This window comes from Protopterus annectens, chromosome 1.part0, assembly GCF_019279795.1.
Source record: "Protopterus annectens isolate FY-2018-M chromosome 1.part0, PAN1.0, whole genome shotgun sequence".
Classification (NCBI taxonomy): domain Eukaryota; kingdom Metazoa; phylum Chordata; order Ceratodontiformes; family Protopteridae; genus Protopterus; species Protopterus annectens.
In genome coordinates this window covers 1,675,511,777-1,675,532,520 of record NC_056725.1, presented here as the reverse complement: position 1 = coordinate 1,675,532,520, position 20,744 = coordinate 1,675,511,777, and the positions used below count along the sequence as shown (strand labels likewise).

General features: G+C 43.4%; 1 protein-coding gene across 4 annotated transcripts in view; it reads right to left on the bottom strand.

Annotated features, from left to right (window-relative positions):
* The window catches only part of PLA2G6 (phospholipase A2 group VI), a 1,377,288-nt gene that overhangs the window by 870,459 nt on the left and 486,085 nt on the right, over nt 1-20,744 (bottom strand). The window lies entirely within an intron of this gene.

Below are 20,744 nucleotides of genomic sequence, written 5' to 3'. Positions count from 1 at the left end.
ATCTGAAGCTTCCTTACCGTCTAATTTAAAGAATTTATTCCATTCCGGAGACAGTTTCTCCAAATTACTTTCCCTCAGTGTGAGAATTTAATGAAAAGGTTTCTTCAGATTCAGTTCCAAAACCAACAACAGAAGAACTTTTTCAGAATCAGTATAATTCTTCCTGCAGCTCATCTTAATTGGAGGAAAATTCTCTTTTACTTTTAACAGAAGATTGATGGGGAATTCTAGAGGTGCCTAGCCTAGCTGAAGGGGCCTGCAGTGCCTTTAGCAGACCTTGGGCCAAGTTGAACTGGGGGGGGGGGTATGCTTGGATTTTTTAGTGATCTTTAAAGGGACATTCAGCGGGAAAAATCAATAAAGAAACCCAGGCTGCCATAGCTCCATGCCAAAGCTCTCCACTTCATCTTGTACAAATACGTGATGGACCCCGTCTTCTCCTTTAATATTAATAATAATAATAACAATAACAACACAACAACAATAATAACAACAATGATACAGGGATCTTCCCTGTCAGCCTTAGGTTGTGGCACAAGAGAGGCCTTGTGTATGGCATCAGTCTGATATGGCATGCTCTGCTCGTCCTGTATAGCAGCCAACAAAGGGACAAGGGGAAGTAAACAGCTGCTCTGAAGGCTGCAAATGTGCTTTAACTGAGATGGTCATTTCAGACTGGCCATGCAGGCAGGACAAAAGGGCTTCCTCCCAGTCCTTACTAAGTTTATCCTTATGCTTTTTCTTATCTAAAGGGTTGAGGTAGGATGAATGGTCAAGTCAAAGACAAGGCAAACACATTAAGAACTCAAAATGCATCTTTTCAGAGCAAAGACGTAACAAACACTGATGATTATGAACCGACTTGGTATGAAAACTTTACGGATATTGCAGATCTGGACATTGTGCTTTGCTCCAAAGAAGAAGTTGTAAATGGTGTGGAAGTCTCTGTAGGGTACCCATCTCCCACAGCCACTGTTGCTCTTTTTACAGACATAAGCAACAAAGTAACAACCAAAAGGCTAAATATAAAAGTAGAAAAAAAAATAATTAATCAGTGTGAAAGTCATCTTTGCCTATGCTCTAGAGCCATACCAAACAACTTCAGAGGCACTAATTATCTGTTAATACTAACATATCTGCATACATGAAATGCACTGAGAAAGTTCTGGGAACAGCACAGATGTACACTCCTCTAATACCAACATGTTATTCTGAATCTAAAGGTGGGTGTAGCTGTGTATGGTGAAGGAACCAGAGTTCTTGAAGACTGACTGGTCAGACAGGCCACCTAGTGGTGAAGTCCAAGGAATAATGAACACTGGAAAAGTGAGCTAATCAAAAACATCCATGGGTCCTAGCATTCCAAAACTCAGAACACAAACTGGGTAGTATTTCTTGTCAATTTTGTTCTACTAAACAAAATACTTTGGGAAGAAAACAGTGAATATAGGCAAATTAATATCTGATTTTAATTGTCTTCAGCGGATACATTTGGCATAAATGCAGAATTATTTTTCATGGATACACTTGTTTTCATGGAATACCAAGTATGCAGGTCTATAAATAAAGTCTGAATCCTGGAAATTCATTTGCCCTAAAGATACTGCCACCAAAAGGATAGTTTTCCATGACAAAAATTTAATATTAACTTTGCTTGCTGCTTCAAACGGAGGAAAGGTCACCTTCTCCGCAACACAATTTAGATACTAAGGTAGCTTAGGATCTTTAAAAGAAGTCTGTGCTGAAAAGTCCTTTTATGAAAGGTTCTATGAACCATAAGGGAAGCTGAAGAATTGCCCTGTACTCCCTGATTAAAGTTACATATGGCAGAATGATGGACTTTGACTATGCTCTGAATTTTAGCTGTCTTAAAGATGTGTGAAATACTGTGATACAGCCAAAACAGGAACTGTGAAAGGGTCCAATCACCTGAAGGTGATCAAACCACAAAATGAAGCTATTTATTTCTGTATGCCTTCCTAGCAGTTTGTCTCCTGAGTAGAAACAAGAATGTAAACAACCATAGGAGGGTAGGAAGCAACCAAGATCATCAACTTGTATGAAAAAACATGCAATAAAACAAAGGGATAGGATGTCCTGGTAAGGCTTGCTGGAGAGGTGAGAGACAGAAAGGCTCTGGATGACTTCAGATAAACAGGTCTATCCAGAAGATAAGACGACAACAACAGAGAGGAATCAGGCTTGCTGTGGCCAAAACTAGGCTATCAGAATGACTCTGAGCTTGTACAGAATCACTTTCAAAATAAACATGGGAATTAAGGGGAAGACAGGACAGACAAAAAGGAGACCTGTGGGCCACCTCTAGATCAGCGCATCCAGAAGCTTTTTAAGATGAGGATATCAGGGAAAAGAAATTATTGCACATGATATTGGCAGGCAGCAAAAAAGGTTGCAAGCTTTCTCCCAGCCATGGAAGAGGCTCTATGCTATCTCAAAAGTTGAGGAATCTCTACTATGGCAAAATAAGACAACTGAGCTTGCCAACTATAAGGTTGGCCTCCTTAGGAAAGTGGGCTGTTATGGCAAAATGCTCTGAATATATGAACACACTCCCAATCTCTCATTACCTCCAGCACAAGGGATACAAATGGGTACAACCTTGTTTATGTACCATGCAACTGTCATGTTGTCTGTGTGCGTTGCAATGGCAGCTCATGAAATAATGTTCTGAATGGCTTGGACGGTCAAAAGGACTGCTCTTATCTCCAACACATGTATGTGCAAGTTATTCTCTACTGGCAAACAAACACCTGGAATCATTCTGCTCAGATACAGTCTCGCTCCCCTCCAACCCAAGGTAGACATATCTGTGGTGAGTGTCACCATGGAAACTACAAGGAAAAAAAGCTGCCAGAGACAAAATGTGAATGTGTGTGAAGCCACCACAGAAGGTATGACTTGCATGTTCTTGAAATTCTGATCTAACAAATGACCAGAAGATTGGCCTCAGTGTGTCTTTAAGAATCCAATCTACAATTCACATATGAAATCAAGCATGCTGAACTAGAAAATACTACTGTTGCTGCTGCCACAAGCCCCAAAGTTTTTAGACAAAGGACCATAGAACAATGTCCAATGAGATGAAAAAAGGCACTGCTTGCTGTAGTAGGAGAATCTTTTTATGATTCAGATTCAGTTAGCAAGACAGTGTCCAGGGATATCCTGTAAAACTATGGACAGTGATGGTTCCATCTCTAACTCCGGAATGCCCAAAGTGAAGCCAAAGGACTGGAATAGGTGAAGTAAAATCTCTCTCTCTCTCTCTCTGTCAATAACTAGTTTCCCTATGGTAGGGGCAGCCAAGACCCAGACATCCAGGTAGGGAAAAATCTTGGTCTCCACTATACACATTTGGTGAACACCCTGGGGACTGAGATGAGGCCTAATAGTAGGACTCTGAACTGGTAGAGGACAGAATCTACCCTGAGGCATAAAAACCTTTACTCCCTGGTTACCCTGACATGAAGATATGCATCTTAGAGGGCCTTTGACCATATTCAATCTCCTTTTATGAGGCTAGGAAGACCTGACTGCACAGAGACCATACAGAAAAAGAAGTTATGTACTCACCATAACGTTCCATCTGAGTAAGTAACTTCATTTGTCTGCAACCTGTGGGTATCGGATCCATCCTCGGATCCAAGCCGGCAGCTGTATCTAGCTAAAAGATCTGAGCTCCTAGCTCCTTCCCCTACCCATAACCCCTGCTACACATCCCCCATCCTTAGATCGAGTTTGCCTATAAAGACTCCACAAGACCCATGAAAGAGGCCAGTAACCTACTGCCTAACAGAATGAGCAATCTTATCCCATGGTTAAGAAGCACAAAACTGGTTAGGGGGAATGGAGGGGGAGTCGGTTGCAGACAAATTAAGTTACCTACTCAGATGGAACGTTATGGTGAGTACATAACTTCTTTATCTGAAGTAGTTAACTTCATTTGGTCTGCAACCTGTGGGACAGAGTCCACAGCTGCCTAGAAACCTTGGGCGGCCCTCAAGGAAGAATATTCCAGAGCACCGTGGAGCAAAAGGAAGCCCTACTCCTGGATATCATATCCAATTTATAATGGGAAATGAATGTATGAGAGGAAGACCAAGTAGTTGCTGAACATATGTCGTCTATAGGGACTCTAGACCAGAACGCTGCAGAGGTAGCTATGGATCGGGTTGAATGAGCATGGATTCCCAAAGGTACCGGTTTGTTTGAAGCTAAATACGCCTGAATGATGCATTGTAAAATCCAGTTGGCTAAAGTAACTTTGGTAATAGGTTTACCTAAATAAGACTTGGCAAAGGACACAAACAATTGATCAGATTTGCGTTTTTTTGCTGTCCTGTGCAAATAAAAACGCAGTTGTCTATGTACATCCAATTTGTGTAATGTGTATTCCCCTTTGTTCTGAAAATTGGGGTAAAACACTGGCAGATTAATAGACTGATTAATATTCGACTCAGAGGCTACTTTAGAGAGGCAGGAAGGATTAGTCCTGAGAGAAACTCTGTCCTTATGAAATATTAGGTAAGGGGGTTTCATACAGAGGGCTTGAAGCTCAGACACTCTCCTAGCTGAAGTTCTTGCAATCAGGAAGGCTGTTTTCCAAGATAAAAATTTCAACTAAGCAGAAGCAGCCAGTTCGAAAGGAGGGCCCGTCAAAGCCTGTACGACCAATGTTAAGTCCCATGGTGGGACCGCAGACTTAACTGGCGGTTTTAACAGAAAGGTGCCTTTTAAAAAAGTTTTCCAAATCCTGGTGGAAGCCAGTGATCCTACATCATCCCCAACGTGAAAATGAGAGATGGCTGCCAACTGTACTTTAACCGTAGATGCACTGGCTCCCTGATGAAAGATATGGGACAGAAAATCAAGAATCGTCGGAATAGGGACAGTAAAGGTGTCTAAACCACCTGTCTTTGGCCCAGATGGAAAAACGTTTCCATTTACTACTGTAGATTTTTCTGGTAGAAGGTTTGTGTGCTGCTACCAGAATAGCTTTCACTAGTGACGAGATACCGGGAGTCCTTGCTATCAGCAGAACTGGATCAACCAAGCCGTGAGCTTGAGGTTGCCCAGGTTTGGGGGTTGTAATCCCGCAGGATGAGAAATTAGATCTGGAATGGGATCTAAGATCCAAGGAGGAACTACACTGTGAGATCGCAGGTAAGGGAACCAAATCTGGCGAGGCCAGAATGGGGCTATGAGGATTATCTTGCTCCCCAACCGATGGGATTTCTGCAGGAACTTCATCATGAGCGGAAACGGGGGATAAGCATAAAGGAGACCGGGGGGTCAAGCATGAACCAGAGCATCTCTGGGGCTCTCCCCTATTGGGGGAATTAGAGCGAAAAATTAGCTGCACTTTGTGTTTGACAGAGAAGCAAAAAGATCGCAGCAAGGTAGACCCCATTTGAGGAAGATTTGTTTAGCTACTAACAGGTTTAGAGACCACTCGTACGGTGTGAGGATCAAGGGACTTAGCTTGTCCACTAGGATGTTGGTCCGGCCCGGAATGTGCGTTGCTACCAGAAAGCAGTTGGTGGAGATCGCCCATTCCCAAACTCTCATAGCCTCTCGGCAAAGGGGATAAGATCTGGTTCCTCCCTGTTTGTTGATGTACCAGACTACAGCCATGTTGTCTGTCTGAATTGCAATAGTTCCCAGAGGAAGAAGGACTTGTAGGGCTTGCAATGCCAGAAACACTGCCCTCATCTCCAGAACACTGATATGCAGAACGGTCTCTGAGGGAGCCCATGTGCCTTGGACAGTTCTGCCCGTAGCTTTCCCCCCACCCGAGGCGAGAAGTGTCCGTGGTCAACGTGGCTTGGGGCTGAGGCATGACAAACTGTCTCCCCTCTCCCGGGTCCTGAGAGTGAAGCCACCAGAGAAGTGAGTCCTTGCAAACCCTGCTCAAGGGAATTGGGGTGTTCAAGGGGTGCAGTAAAGGTGACCATTGGACCTGAAGAGTCCAATGAAGAATTCTCATGCGCAGTCGCGCAAAGGGCGACAGACCGATGGCTGCCGCCATGGAGCCCAAAGCTCTCAGGTCTAATTCCGCAGGTGGGGCTGGGGACTGGAGAATTGCCAAAACATGAAGAGACAAACTGCGCAACCTGTCTGTTGTTAGAAAGGCCTTGGAGTGGTGTGTATCTATCTTGGCCCCTATAAATTCCAGAACCTGCACAGGATGAAGGAACGATTTTTGAAGGTTTACAGTAATACCCAGACATTGAGTAAGAGCCAGGGTATAATCCCTGGCAGAGCAGAGCTGATGCCTGGTGGAGGCGGTGGAGGAGCCAGTCATCCAGGTACGGAAAGACCCGAATGCCCTGCGGTTTCAGGTGGTCTGCGACCACTGCCATGACCTTGGTGAACACCCTGGGGGCTGAGGTGAGGCAGAATGGAAGAGCCCTGAACTGATAGTGACTGGCTCTCAGCTGAAAGCGGAGGAACCTCCTGGATCGTCTGTCCATTAGAATGTGGTAGTACACTTCCTTGAGGTCTATGGAGCACATCCAGTCATTCTCCCGTAGGAAGGGGAGAATAGATTGCAGAGTGACCATCTGGAATTTCTCTTTGGGAATGAACAGGTTTAGAGATGAGAGGTCTAGGACAGGCCTCAGGTCCCCTGTCTTTTTTGGCACTAAAACAAACCTGGAGTAATTTCCCAATCTGGACTGGCCTGGGGGGACGTGCTGGATGGTTCTTTTTTCTAATAGCTTCGCAATTTCTGAAGCTGCCGCCTCCCTTTGATCGGGTGGGACATCAGGGAGGCGTTTCAAAGAAGGGGGAAGACTCAGAAAGGGAATGGAATAACCTCTGGATATAATTTGGAGCACCCACCGATCCGTAGTAATGGACTCCTAAGTTTGGAGGTGCTCTGACAGACGCTCCCCCCCCCCCGACTGCCTCCAGAGAGGGACAGACGGGTAAGCCCTCAGGGCTGTTGCGCGGGCCTCTCTGAGAAAGGTTCTCGAGACCAGAGATTCCTTGGCCCCCCTCTGCCTCTGGGCCGGCGTCCACCTTGTCCTCCTCTGCCTCTGAAGAACGAGGGTCCGAAGCGGGACGGGACTGCTGTGATTTCTGGAACCACATCTTCTTTTGTCCCCTCTGGTTCCTTCAGAAGGACCGTTGGGGATTAGAGAAGCGGATCTCAACGGAGTGTCTTCCCGTCTTTCTCGCTTTGGACCAGCGTGTCGCGGACGGTCTTGCCAAAGAGCGTAGAACCATCAAATGGTGGGTTCACGAAGGACGCCTTGAAGGGTTCCACAAAATTGCAAAGGCAGAGCCAGGCATGGCACCGCAGAGCGATGCCTGCTCCACTGGCTCTAGCCGCTCCCTCCGTGGCATGGGAGAGTAGCCGCATAGATGTGTTAGTAATAGATTTCAGAGTGGCCATGAGAGCCGAGAAGGTGTGTTTGCCCTCGACTGCCATGGACTCTGGGGGGCCCCAGCGTATTCCTTAATCAAGTCTCGTTGGAGTCTGATGACATGGGCCATATAGTTCAGCGCCTTTACAGAGAAGGTAGTTGAAGCAAACATCCGCTTTCCAATGGGGTCCAACGTCCGAGATTCCTTATCTGGACGGTGGACCAAGGAACTCTCCTGCGCTAGTTCCTTGTGGGTGGCAGCCGCCACCACCATGGCATCCACTGGAGAACCTTTACACCACGCCAGCCTATCAGAAGGGGGACTAAGTATCTTGTCTGGCCTTCTGGGAATTGGCTCCATGGTGTCCGGCCCCTTCCAAGCCCTGGTGGTAATTAAGTCCACCAGGGGGTCAGCCGGGGGAGACACCCAAGAAGTAGACGGGCCAGCATCAAACACCTCCAGGAACACAGACTCGTCCGAGGAAGGTTTTTGGGCAGACCACCCTCCTCTGATTCGCAACATCCTCATGATGTCTTCAAAGGAGACATCCTCAGGGGGTGACCTTGGGGAACCTTCCCCTTTCTCCAAGTCTGTGTCCTCTGTGAGGGACTCAGGGGAGTCCAGGTGCCTCCTTTTGCACTTCTGTTTGTGAGGAACCTCCTGGGTGGGCCTATCCGAGGAGGACTCAACCACAGGGTCTTGTTCTTCTAAAGGAACCAACTGGAGCGCCGATGCAGGCTGTCCCTGTGGCAGGATGACAGAGGACAGGCCCAAATGTGCAGGGGTGACAGATGGATCCGCAGCCCGGACCGGGGATCTGGAAGTCCTCGACAGCACCCTCTCCACTACATCAAATGCAGAGGGCGAACCGCTCTCCCCTGGCTCCGAGAGCAGCCCCCTCGGCTCCGATGCAGGGATCGGTGTCGGAGCCGAAGCGGTAGGACCCGATAGGGAAGTGTGCTCCGACCTAAATGGCGCCAAAGACACAGTTCTCCCCACGGATCCGACGCTCGGCTCTCGGCCCCGAGAGCTGGGATCCGACATGCTCGAGGGCATACTTGACATCGAACTAATCAAGACTGTCGGCGCCGACGGTTCCCCAGGTCCGAAACGGCACGGATCTGAAGACTCCAAAACCCTAAACTGGGTCGGAGAAGGAGCGATCGGGGTAAAGAAAGGGGCCAAGCCCCCCCCCCCCGGGGGGGGAGGCTGGAGCACCCCCATCTGCATTTGAGCCTGCAGGAAACGATGCATCATCCGGTCCAAATCAGCGTCGGTCAAGCTTCTTGTAGAGCTGGAGGAGGTTGTACAGGCAGGCCTGGAGGGCCGCCTCGAGGACCTCGAGGGAGACCGGTACTCCTCTTTCAGCTCTGGGGAAAAGCAAGTAGAACAGAGCCGAGAATGAGGAGAACTAGAGGCCCTCTTAGCGGGACTAGCTACCTTTGCTGGCGGGGCTGAGGGATGAGATTCAGCCCGCCTTTTATGCCTGTGCCGGTCCTCATCTCTCCTTTTTTCTTTAGAAGAGGAAGAAAAGTCCCCCCTCACCCTGAGAAGCAGAGGGAGTTTGAGTCCCCAACAAGGGAGGGGGGATTGGAAGGCACGGAAGCCGCAGCCACGACCGGTGCCTTAGAGGGAGAGGAGGAAGAAGAATCCGGGGGCAACAATCCCGCCAGGATTAGCTTGTTCCTCCTATCCCGGATAGCCTGGGGGTTGAAAGCTGCACAAACTTGGCAGCTGGTGGATAAATGGGCCACCCCAAGGCAAATAACGCAGAGTGTGGCCATCAGCTGGGGACAGCTTATGACCACACTCAGTGCATTTAGAAAAAATGGCTTTAGGCCCTTCAGCCATCACACCACACACTCACGCAGTAGGGGGAGGGAATTGAAACAAATTTGAAGTACATTTACCACAAAAAAAAATACGCTAAATATACTAGACAATAAAGGGGGCTAAACAATACACACACACCAAAGAAAATTTAGAAAAAACGATTTTAAAAGGTTTTTATAAAACTGGAAATTTCTGACCCACGCCTAAGAGCTTGTCTCTAGAAGATGCTATAAGCCACGGCAAACTAGATCTGAGGATAGGGGATGTGTAGCAGGGGATTATGGGTAGGGAAGGAGCTAGGAGCTCGGATCTTTTAGCTAGGTAAAGCTGCCGGCTCGGATCCGAGGACTGATCCGATACCCACAGGTTGCAGACCAAATGAAGTTAACTACTTCAGATCAAATTTTTTGGGTATGAGCTGGTCTAGCCCACTTAGGTCTACAACTGGCCTGAGGACCTTTGCATTTTTTGATGATAAAAGAATCGGGCATAAAAGCCAAACCTTCTCTCACCTAACAGGACATCTTAGATGGTTCTCTTTGCCAGCAGCTTCAATATCTCTGATTTAGTTGCACTCTTTTAATGGGGAAGGACTTTGGGAAAAGGAAAAGGAAGAGAGAGAGAGACAGGGTAACAAAGGGATTTTTTTAGCCTCTGGAAATAGTCTCTCTCATTCTTCTATCCTGTGTGACTGCCATTCACAAAGTTAAATGTACAGACAACTGATCCCTGACTGCCTAAAGAAGGGCACAATCAGGAAAGTCCTCAGAGCTGTTTGCTAGTTTGAACACATCTGCTGCAAGGTAGAAGTGACAATAAAGATCTGTAGACAGTGCAGAAAGCTCAAGATTAAGAGATTGTAGGAGGAGTTTGAGATATGGGAAAGTCATGGTGCTGAGCTGGCAGCTAAGTCATGTTTTGAAAACAGTGGATACAAATCACCTAAGATCTGTCAAGTTGTGTAAGAACTTAACCATAACAGTAGATGTCCTACTGATCACTGTTGTATTATTCTAAACAGAATGATTCAGATTCAGTTAGCAAGACAGTGTCCAGGGATATCCTGTAAAACTATGGACAGTGACAATTCCTTAACTCTGGAATGCCCAGCAACTCTCTGCAGCATATGTCCAACAATATTACTTCAGTTCTCAAGCTTTGGGGTATATTAACAGACATATGAGCAGAAATCCTCAGACTATCTCCAAGCCAGCAGTCTGAAGACATTTGAGAGATAAGCAGTCAGCGAGGAAGGATAAATTAGTAGATCAGAAAGCCACTTGGTTCTAGGGCATGCCAGATAGAGCAGGTGCACAGTAGAAGAGAAGAAGAGAAAGTATGAGAAAAAGGTGAAGAAGGGTGGGAAAGAACATTGCAACAGTGATCAGTAAGACATATATTGTAACAACTGCATTAGGTACTTACTGAAATCACTGTTTCAGTAATACAAACATGACTGATTCACATAGCTTAAGGGACAGAAGGAAGGAAGGTTTAGAATGGTGAGAACTGTCCAAGAGTCCAGAAAGGACTAACCTACTGAAGACCGCCCTGGACCTTGCAAAAGCATTTGTTTTTTGGCATTTAGTAAAGGTGTGCACCGCCGACCAGGTCGTAGCTTCCAGGATTGTCTTGGAATCTACTTATTTGTAAAAAGTACCAAAAGAGGCCACTGCTCTGGTACAGTGAGCCCGTGGAAAATAGGACAAGTATTTGCCATGGTGCGAGTAAAAAAAAGAAACAGACTTAGAAATTCAGCTAACAATGCTTTGTTTAGATACTGCCTGGCCTAGTCCATGAAGGAGACAAATAATTGGTCTGACTTTCAAACAGACTTCAGTCTTGTCCAAATAAAATCCTACTGTCGCTACACATCTAGGGGATGTAGGAGTCCTTCATCCCAGTTCTTTGGTTTGGGAAAGAAAGTAGGCAGACTGATGGCCTGGTTGAGAGAAATTTTATTTACCACTTTAGGCATGAACGAGGGGTTGACTCTGAGGAACACACTGTCCTTGTGAAAAATAAGAAGATGGGCCACAAGTGTCTGTAGTACTGAGATTCTCCTAGCAGAAGTTAAAAACAGTAAAAGAATAAATAATGAGGAAACTTCTGTGTGTGGAAGATCTAAGATTCCCTAGAGTTCAGGCATCTAATAAAAACCATACTGTGAATATCCCACCTAATAACAGGTGGTAGAAATACTTTCTTTAAAAACTTTCCAAAGTATAAATCCACTAATGAAAGTAGGGAAGCACAAGCAAGTTCAAGTAGAATCTTCTTTATTAAAGACACACAAACTAGCAATCCAAATAGTAGATGAAAAAATAGAATAAAGTGTAGAAATTCACCATTCCATTTATATACCTGTTTAAAAGCGTGTTTAAAGGCATGGGAGTGGTATTTGTGTTTAAAAGACACTTATTCAACACAGTGCTGCCCTAGTTCAAGCTTTATGATTCCAGGACATGTTAAAATAAACTAAACTAAAAGTTAAACTAAAAATTGCACATTAAAAATTGCTAAACCTTCTTGAAAGTATTTCACTGTAGTATCAAAAAAGAAAAAGTTAACTCAAGTCTTCAGAATTCCATAGGAATCTTTTCTACCAACATTCAGAAACATTTTACCATATATTGCTTTTGTCTATTAGAACTTCTTCAGGTTTGTGTGTCAAGTGGGAAAAACAACTAAAAGTTAAATAATATATAACACAACATGTGTTGGCTAAAAACAATACATGTTATTTAAGAAAAAGTAGTACAAAAACAAACTGTAAATAAAAACCTACCAAACACTTGAGATATATGTGTACATAAGTCTATTCATCTCAAATGCTAAATCTATTAAAAAATTTTAAAGTAAAATACACTCAGAAATCTATCAAAAATATATAAAAAAAAATCGAGCAAAAGAATAGTTTTCCAGGTGTAGAATGTGAGAGTAGAAGAAGCAGTGGACTCAAATGGAAGCAGAGTAAGTTTTTCTAGCACAAATCAGAGGTCTCAAGGCGGCACAGGTTTCCTCAGGGGGTTTATGCATTGTACCCCTTTTAGAAACTGATCTCAAGCCTAAACATAACAGGTAGGCTGAGGGAAAGACAGGCTGAAATGGCTATAAGGTAGGCTTTAACAGACAATATGCCAGTCCGCTTTTCATGAGCTCACACAAATAGGATAAAACAAGAGGATCCTCTGACTTTGTGGGGTCCTAATTGTTTTTGATAGCACCATATAGAAAATCTCTTCCATTTGGCTATATAAAATTTTCATGTGGTGGGTCTTGTTGTCTCCTGGAGAACCCAAAGCACATTCTCATAAAACTTGTGTTTGGAGGGGATCAGTATCCTATTGTCTATGAACTTAGGCTGGGGAATCATAGGCTGGGTGAAGCAGTTAGCTGTCTATTTTGTGGGGTAGCTTGTGGTGATTCCTCCTGGCTAAGTGATAAAGAAGGGGGAACCAATGCTGCATTGGCCAAAAGGAAGTCAGCAGTAAAATTTTTGACTTTTTTTGGGATTTTTAGCAAAATATTTGGTAGTAGAAGAAATGGAGGGAGGCATAAAGAAACTTCCCTGTCCATTGAAAATACAGTGCATCTGTCCTCCATGCCAAGGGGCAAGGAGCCTAGTGCAAAAGAGTAGGCACTGTTTGTTGTTCTCTGAGGAAAATTATTCTATCTATGGTGTAATCGACCTGTTGACCAAGTCTATGCAGACCTGTCTATTAAGGGTCCATTTCTGAGGGTTTTCAATGGACTTGCTTTGTGACTTTGCCAGGATTTTGTCCTGTAATGGAATGTATACTGCTTGAAGTGAGATGCCCATCTTGGTAGCCATGTGCCAAGCAATCAGAGACAACTTGCATAGCTGGTATGACCTGGTTTCTCCTTGCTTGTTTATGTACCACATGACTGTAGTGTTGTATGAAAACTAGTAAAGGTCCTGGATTCCAGACATGGGCGAAAATGTCAGGGGCTTGAATGACAACCCTCATTTGTTTTAGGTTGAGGAGTTCTTCCTGGAGGGTGACTGCCAATGGTCCTGGACTTTGTGGGTGCCTGTCCAAGTCCCCAAGCCTCATCAGAAGTGTCTGTGTACATTTTGTGAATTGAGGTAGCACCTTAAAAGGTAATCCTGGGTTGAGATTCACCTGTGCCACCCACCACAGGATCTCTTTCTTGAGACAAACCATAAAGGAGATCTACATGTCCAGCAGGTGACGGTGCTGGTACCATATACATTTTTTTCAGGTACCACTGAATTTTTCTCATATGCAGCTTGGCTAAAGGAACATTGTTGTAGCTGCTGCCATGAATCCTAATGCTCTTAGAATCTCCCTGGCTGAACAAGCTTTGAGGCAATTTAGGGAGTGGAAGTAAATTGTGATGTTCTGAACCCTTTCCTGAGGCAGGAAGGCCTGCATCTTTTTGGTGTCTAGTCTACAATGCAAGAGAACTATGTCTTGAGTGGGCTAGAAAGAAGATTTATTGAAGCTGACAGTGAACCCCAAATGAAAGAGGATGCTGAGAGTGAATTGGATATGTTGCAGTAATATTTGAGGCAAAGATGCCCGGGCACAGAACATGTATGTAGGGAAATATTTGAACTCCCCAAGTTCTGAACAGGCTATAACAGCCACTAGGCAATTTGAAACTACTCTGGGGGGTGTAGAAAGTCTAAAAAGGCAAAGCAGTAAACTGAAATTGAGATGAGCCAGTATAGAACCTTGGGAATTTCCTGCAGGAAGGGTTATGGGGATATGGAGGGTAAGCATCCTTTAGATCCAAGAAGAGTAAAAATGCCTGGGGGAGAACAAAATGAAGCAGGGTCTGAAGGGAAAGCATTCTGAAAGTGGGAACCTTGTGGAAAGTATTGAGCAGAGAGAGATTCAGGATGGGTCTCCACTGCCTCTCTCTTCCTGGAACCAAAAACAGTCTGAAGTAAAATCCTCATCCCACAAACTGAAGAGAAAAGGACAGGAGGAAGGAAGATGCAACTAACTGTGGGGTCGAAGTGGAAAGTCTTTTAATGGAGAAATCTCTTTCTGGAAAAAAAGTGTAGCCTTTTTTTTTTTTACAATGGATAATACCCACTTGTCTGTGGTAATTATTTCCCTGTTTGAGATAGATTGAATGAACCTTTTTGAGAAAGGTAGGGTAGAGCTAAGGGGTGGTTTTAAAATAGTCACAATGACTTATCTGAGAAGGGAGGCATCCCAGATCTGGGGTCCCGTTCAGGTTTTTTTTGGAAATATTTTCCTGAGTGCCTTCTTCTGTTTCTGAGAAAGTCTAACTTCTCTTCTAATAAAAGAAGTAGGCTTGGTTGGTTAATTCCTCTTGTATCTGGACACAAAGTTAAGAAGGATTTGTCTGCAGTCTTTCAGAGCTTTACCTTGTTTATGTAAATTTTCAGTAGGCTAGCTGTCTGTGGTCTGAAAAAAAGATTTTGTCAAGGGGGGAGTTAAGGAGCTAAGCCTTGAAATCTTTTGGCATGGGCCGGTTTTGTTACCAGGTGCATCTGTGGATGACTGTACCAGTAGCAGCTGCTCTGGAAGAGGCCTCAACAACATCATAGCTGCATTTTATACTATGTCTGGCCATTTGAGTCGCTTGATTTACCAAGGTCAAAACTTACTGTTCATACTCTGTACCTCGCATGTCCACCAATGCCTTGTTTAAACTGTTATGGATAGATAAAAGGTATTCAGGCATTTAGGTATGATAATGTGCTGCCTGAAGGCCATAGCAGAAGTATAAATGCTTCCCCACCTATCCATAGCCTTCCGGTCCTTGTCTGAATGAAGGCCATTAGCATTAGGTAACTGACAGTTCACAGTAGTTCTCCACCAACTTATCCTGTAGCTACATTCACGGAATATTGTAAAACAAAATCATTATAGGTAATCCTTGGCCATTAGTGAAACCTGATTGTTTCTGCAATCTCGTGACCTGATCGGGGACTACGTCATGGTATCTCCCCCAATCAGTCCACTGTCTCCTATAGCAACTGCAACACGAAAGTGAGGTAAGATAGTGTATCTGTCCCGCGCCATTTTTTCAAACTGGTAGTGCTCGCAGAACCCACCACTTGTGGCAAGCTTACCTCTGCTCTACTTTTACTGATTTCCAACTGTTTTATGAATGCAAACATTATAACTGCTGTTGAAAGTGCCTAGCATATTGCTATTAGCCTGTTTTCAATATTGTCTTACTAAGCAGATCCGTGGATGAATGTTTTAATGTATAAGGGGTTTTAAATGTCTGTAGATTACGTGCAGGAGCTGGTCCTGTAAGACCTGAAAATAGTGACTATCGTGCTGGTAGGTTGTGTCACATAAATGATTATTTCTAGCACCTTCAAATTTTTGTTCAGAGTGATAGAGATCAAGAGATAGTAAGACCTATTACCCACCCTATATTATCACTGTCTGTACAAGTAGGAGTCTACGTTTAGTTAATATTTACTTTCTATATGTTCTAATGATTGGTAGCTGGGAAAGTCCTTTTGTTAACTTCCTAGGGACACTAATAACAATATCTATGCTGTACTTGCTTAATTAACTGTACAATGTTTAATTCCTATATTTACCAATAAATGGTAGTTGGGAAATTGCTTTTTGTTAACTTCCTAGGGACACTAACAGCAATATTTATGTTGTAAATGTTTAACTGACCAACAGGACTATTCTCATTGTGTTCTAAAGTGTTATGTCTAAAAAACAGAATAGTCAAGGTGTTTTTCTCTCCTAATTTGCACCCGTATCTTATTCTCATTCCCTAGGATTCTTTTACTTCCACCATCTGTCCCAACCCAGCCCGTCGCATTGAAAGACAGCCTCATTCAGCAAAGGGACTGCCTCTTGCTTTTTACTGCCATCTAAAGCAGTGAAAGTACCATTTAAAACAAACATTACGTGAAACAACAAAGTGCTGGCAGTTCACAGTAGGCCTCTCCCAACTTATCCTGTAGCTACATTCAAGGAATAAACAAAACCATTATAGGTAATCCTTGGCCATTACCTTTCCTGAAAAGTGAAAACTGATAGTTTCTGCAATCTCATGGCCTGGTTGGGCCTCGCTACGCTTGGCTCACTCCGCACCCCTACCCTGCCCCCATTTCCTACCCACACCCACCATACCTAGATTTATCCTAACTCCTCATCATCTGACCACATCACCTGACCTCCACCTACACCTATTACCTTCTCTACATCATACACTATTCAACACTCTATACACCACACCCACCCCCAACTTACACACATCCACCAGGCACACCCCCACATCACGGCAAATACATTACAGCCTCACCACCTCAATCACCTAACAACCATTATCCTAGCATCTCTACCATACAGCATGCATACTACACTAGCATCTCTCTCATTAGCCTTCACAACACTAGCCTACATAACATCCATACAAACTAGCTTAGCTCGAGACAATACCACATTCCATACAACACACATTTCCACACCCATAAAAACTCACACAAACCTCTCTATCAGCCCCACAATTCTTAATCTTAATATGACACTTTATATACACAACAGCATACCAAGATGCAACACTAGAAAAACCTCACATAGATCCAACATAGAAATAACATACATAACCAAACTATTACTATCTGGTGACATACACCCAAACCCAGGTCCACTCAAAAACAAACAGGTATCTGACCTACTAATTCTTAATATCAACATAAGAAGTATTGCTAATAAGATACCTGAACTGCATGCATTTATAACCCAATACACCCCTGACAGTCTGACCATCACAGAGACATGGCTAAAACCTAGCACCCAAAATGAAGAATTCCTCCCCCCAGGTATAATACCTTAAGACTGGATAGAGTAGGCAGGAAAGGAGGTGGGGTAGCCATTCTCTTTAAAAACACACACAACCTCCAACTCCTTCAAACCCCTCTACCGGAATTTCATAATGCTGAAACTATTTTTTAGTCCTATGCTTAAACAAAACAAAATCAATTAACATTCTCTGCTGCTACATTCCTCCAGGAAATAACTATCCCATAATAGATGGAATCTTACGGTGGACAAAAGATAACCTACCACAAGAAACCATCCTACTAGGTGACCTAAATACTGATTGGACAACCTGTAACTCCAATAACCCCACTAACCACATTAACCTCTTATTCAAGACTCACTAGAACAGATAAAAGATCACAAAAACGATCCATTCTGGATTGGGCACTGGTCAATTACCCCAAACAAAACTACCACACAAGTTGCCTACCAGATGGTCTCAGTGACCACCTCCCCACATTCCTACTTCACAAACGCACTAACATACCCAAGCCCATAGTTCACCGACTAATACAAAACGATCGCAACCTAAACCCTTATCGTCTCAACACTGTTCTAAGCCATTGTAACGGGGAACCACTACAAACCCTTGGATTAGACCAGGCAGTTGACTACTTTAATACTACTTTTATCAACATCCTTAACAGACTCGCCCCTATTAGGAAAGTCAGTGAATGCCAACTATGCACCATGGCTAAGTAGAGAAACTAGAACCCTACTAAAATGCAGAGATAAAGCCTGGAAAATCTGGAAAAGGGAAAACACTACCTGTTCCAAACAAAACTACCAACAGCACAGAAATCAGGCCAAAGAACAAACCAAACAGGATAAACAGAACTACTTCTTAGGGGCCCAAAGTAAATACTCAAAAAACCCAGAAAACCTCTGGCAGTCTTAACTCCTTACTAAAACTAGGCAAAACCACTACTCCAGCCCCAAACTTCATGAGCAATACCATGGACATAGCCACTCAATTTAACCACCACTTTACAGAATCCATCCTGGCATCAGCCAGCCAACTATCCAGAAACAGCCCTTCATGCATCCCAACCAAACATCCAGAAAACATTCCCTCCTTTACACTATTACCAGTCCCCAAATCTACAATTAAAAATCTCCTTCTAAAACTGAAACCATCCACCCTTGCAGCCGATAACTTACCTGCTAACTTCCTAAAAATGGCTGCTGAATCCATATCTTACCCTATCTCCATCCTTATCAACTGTTCCATACAGGAATCCCTGTATCCCTGTGAATAATCACTGTATTTTTACCCTTTTTCAACTCAGTTCTCAATTTCTGTATTTTCTTTATTTCTGTATAACTGAAGTTGATGAAATAATTCTGCAAGCATATTCACCTTATCTACATTATATAATGTGTTTATCTTGTTTTGGCACTGGCCTGATGTTAACTAGTTTTAAGTGGAGCTTTTCTCCCCGGGCCTCTACTGAAAATGGACATGTCTCCAGCTAGACTAGCCCGGTCAACAAATGTAAAATAAAATAAATAAATAAATCCCATATTCCAAAACTCTGGAAAGTTTCATATATTACTCCTCTTCATAAAGGTGGGAACTCTTATGATTTTTCAAACTACCGACCCATCGCCATTCTATCCCCCCAGCTAAACTTCTAGAGAAGTGTATCCAATTCCAAATCATGAATTTCCTTAACACACACCAACTCCTGCCCACCACACAACATGGCTTCCGCCCACACCATAGCACGACGACTGCTCTTCTCTCTTTCATTAACTCATTCCCTCCAGTAGAAGTCTTTTGAGTGTGTACCTTTAACTCCTAGTAGGTGTGCCCTGAGCCTTTAAAAATTAAGTCATCACCTTGCAATTCTAATAGATACTCATTGACAGAGGTCAAATATCAGTACAATTGTGTTTGCCATCATGTATGCTTCAAGATAAAATATCCTGATACCTTATATGTAGCATGGTTTGAAATTAGTAATGCAAGTATGAACAGGTAATATTTGACGCCTAGAGGAGCAGTAGGAGGTAACTGCAGAAACGTCTGGAGACATCACTCGGATGTAATGAGCTAATCTAGTTAACCAACACAGGAACAGCAATAGATTTACATCTGCCATTTGTTTTGGATCTCGCCAAAGCATTTGGCATGGTCTCACATACCATTCTGCTAGATTCTCTAGCCTCACTCTCCTTTGCCCCATCTACAATATACTGGTTCAGAAGCTACCTGAGAGGCAACAATCAGTCCAATAGCAAGGTGTACGGTCCCCTCAACTTCCTTCCACCATAGGTGTCCCACAAGGCTCAGTACTGGGCCCACTTCTCTTTTCTATCTTCACTAATAATCTACATAACTCAACCCAGAATGCCACACGTATTCAATATGCAGATGATTCAACTTTGATCTGCTCAGCCCCATCTCCAGCCATTCTGCAAAAACTCACCCAAGAAACTTTTAACTCTGAAGAAAAATGGATTTCTGATATTCAACTCATTCTAAACCCCAATAAGACTAAATTACTACTATTTATCCCTCACAAATCAAAAACTGCTCCCCTCTCTTTCACCATCACCTCTAAAAACGGTGCTACCATTTCCCCTTCTGATCATACCAAACTTCTCGGAACTGAAATTGACAATAATCTTCACTTCAATGTCCACATCTCACAAACCATCAAAAAGGTTCACAAAAAATGGGCACACTGTATAGGCACAAAAACTTTCTCTCTGACCAAGCAAAAGTTACCCTAGCCCAGACTCACCTATTATCTACACTAATGTATCGAGTACCAGTTTTCACCCACATCAGAAGAATAGATCTAGACAAACTATAATCAGGTTACAATAAGATTGCCAAGTTTGCTAAAAAAAACACCTTCAGAACACATTACTGTGCTGCGAGAGACCTAAATTGGCTAGAACTATCTCAACTACTTCATTACCACCAGCTAGTCACTGCCTACAATATTCTTAAATACTCTGAAAAAACACCAATACTAACTCAACTACTTACAAACTACACAGCAAATTGCCCTTTTAGATCTATAGACAAATCTCTCCTCTATATCACTACAGCAAACAATACTGCAGGAAAAGCGCTATATTCCCAAACTGTTGCTAGAAACTAGAATTGCCTTCCCCCTTCACTGACCACTGCCTCCACCATCTCACACTTCAAAAACTCCCTCAAATCACATCTGATAAATACCTGGCTATGTCCTTGTATTACTTAAACTTATGCTTTCCTACCCATACCCATTCATCAATACCAAGTTAGTCACTGTAATCCTCTATAGGACTAAAACTAATAGCCATTAGTCCAGCTTGTAAGTAGCTCCTAATCCCTGCTGCTTGTAACTTCTCTGTCTGCTGTAAAGTGTCTTGTCTGCCGGCATTCTGAACGTGAATATTTGATTGTTTATAATGTATATGTTTGTTGTTCTTCTCTGTTTAAAAATATTTTTTTTCTCTTAACTTGTACTACTCTGTATAAAAATATTTTTTTCTTGTTTAACAATGTGGAGATTTTCTCCCTGGGCCTCTGCCGTAAATGGACCTGGTCCAGTCAGAATTTCCTGGTTAACAAATATAAAATAAATAAAATAAATAAGCTCAGAAGATCGGTCAGAAGATAGGGAAAAAACTGAAGGGTTAGCTACAGGATTCTTAAAAAGTAACTAAGTCCTCTGGGACATTGTAGAATCC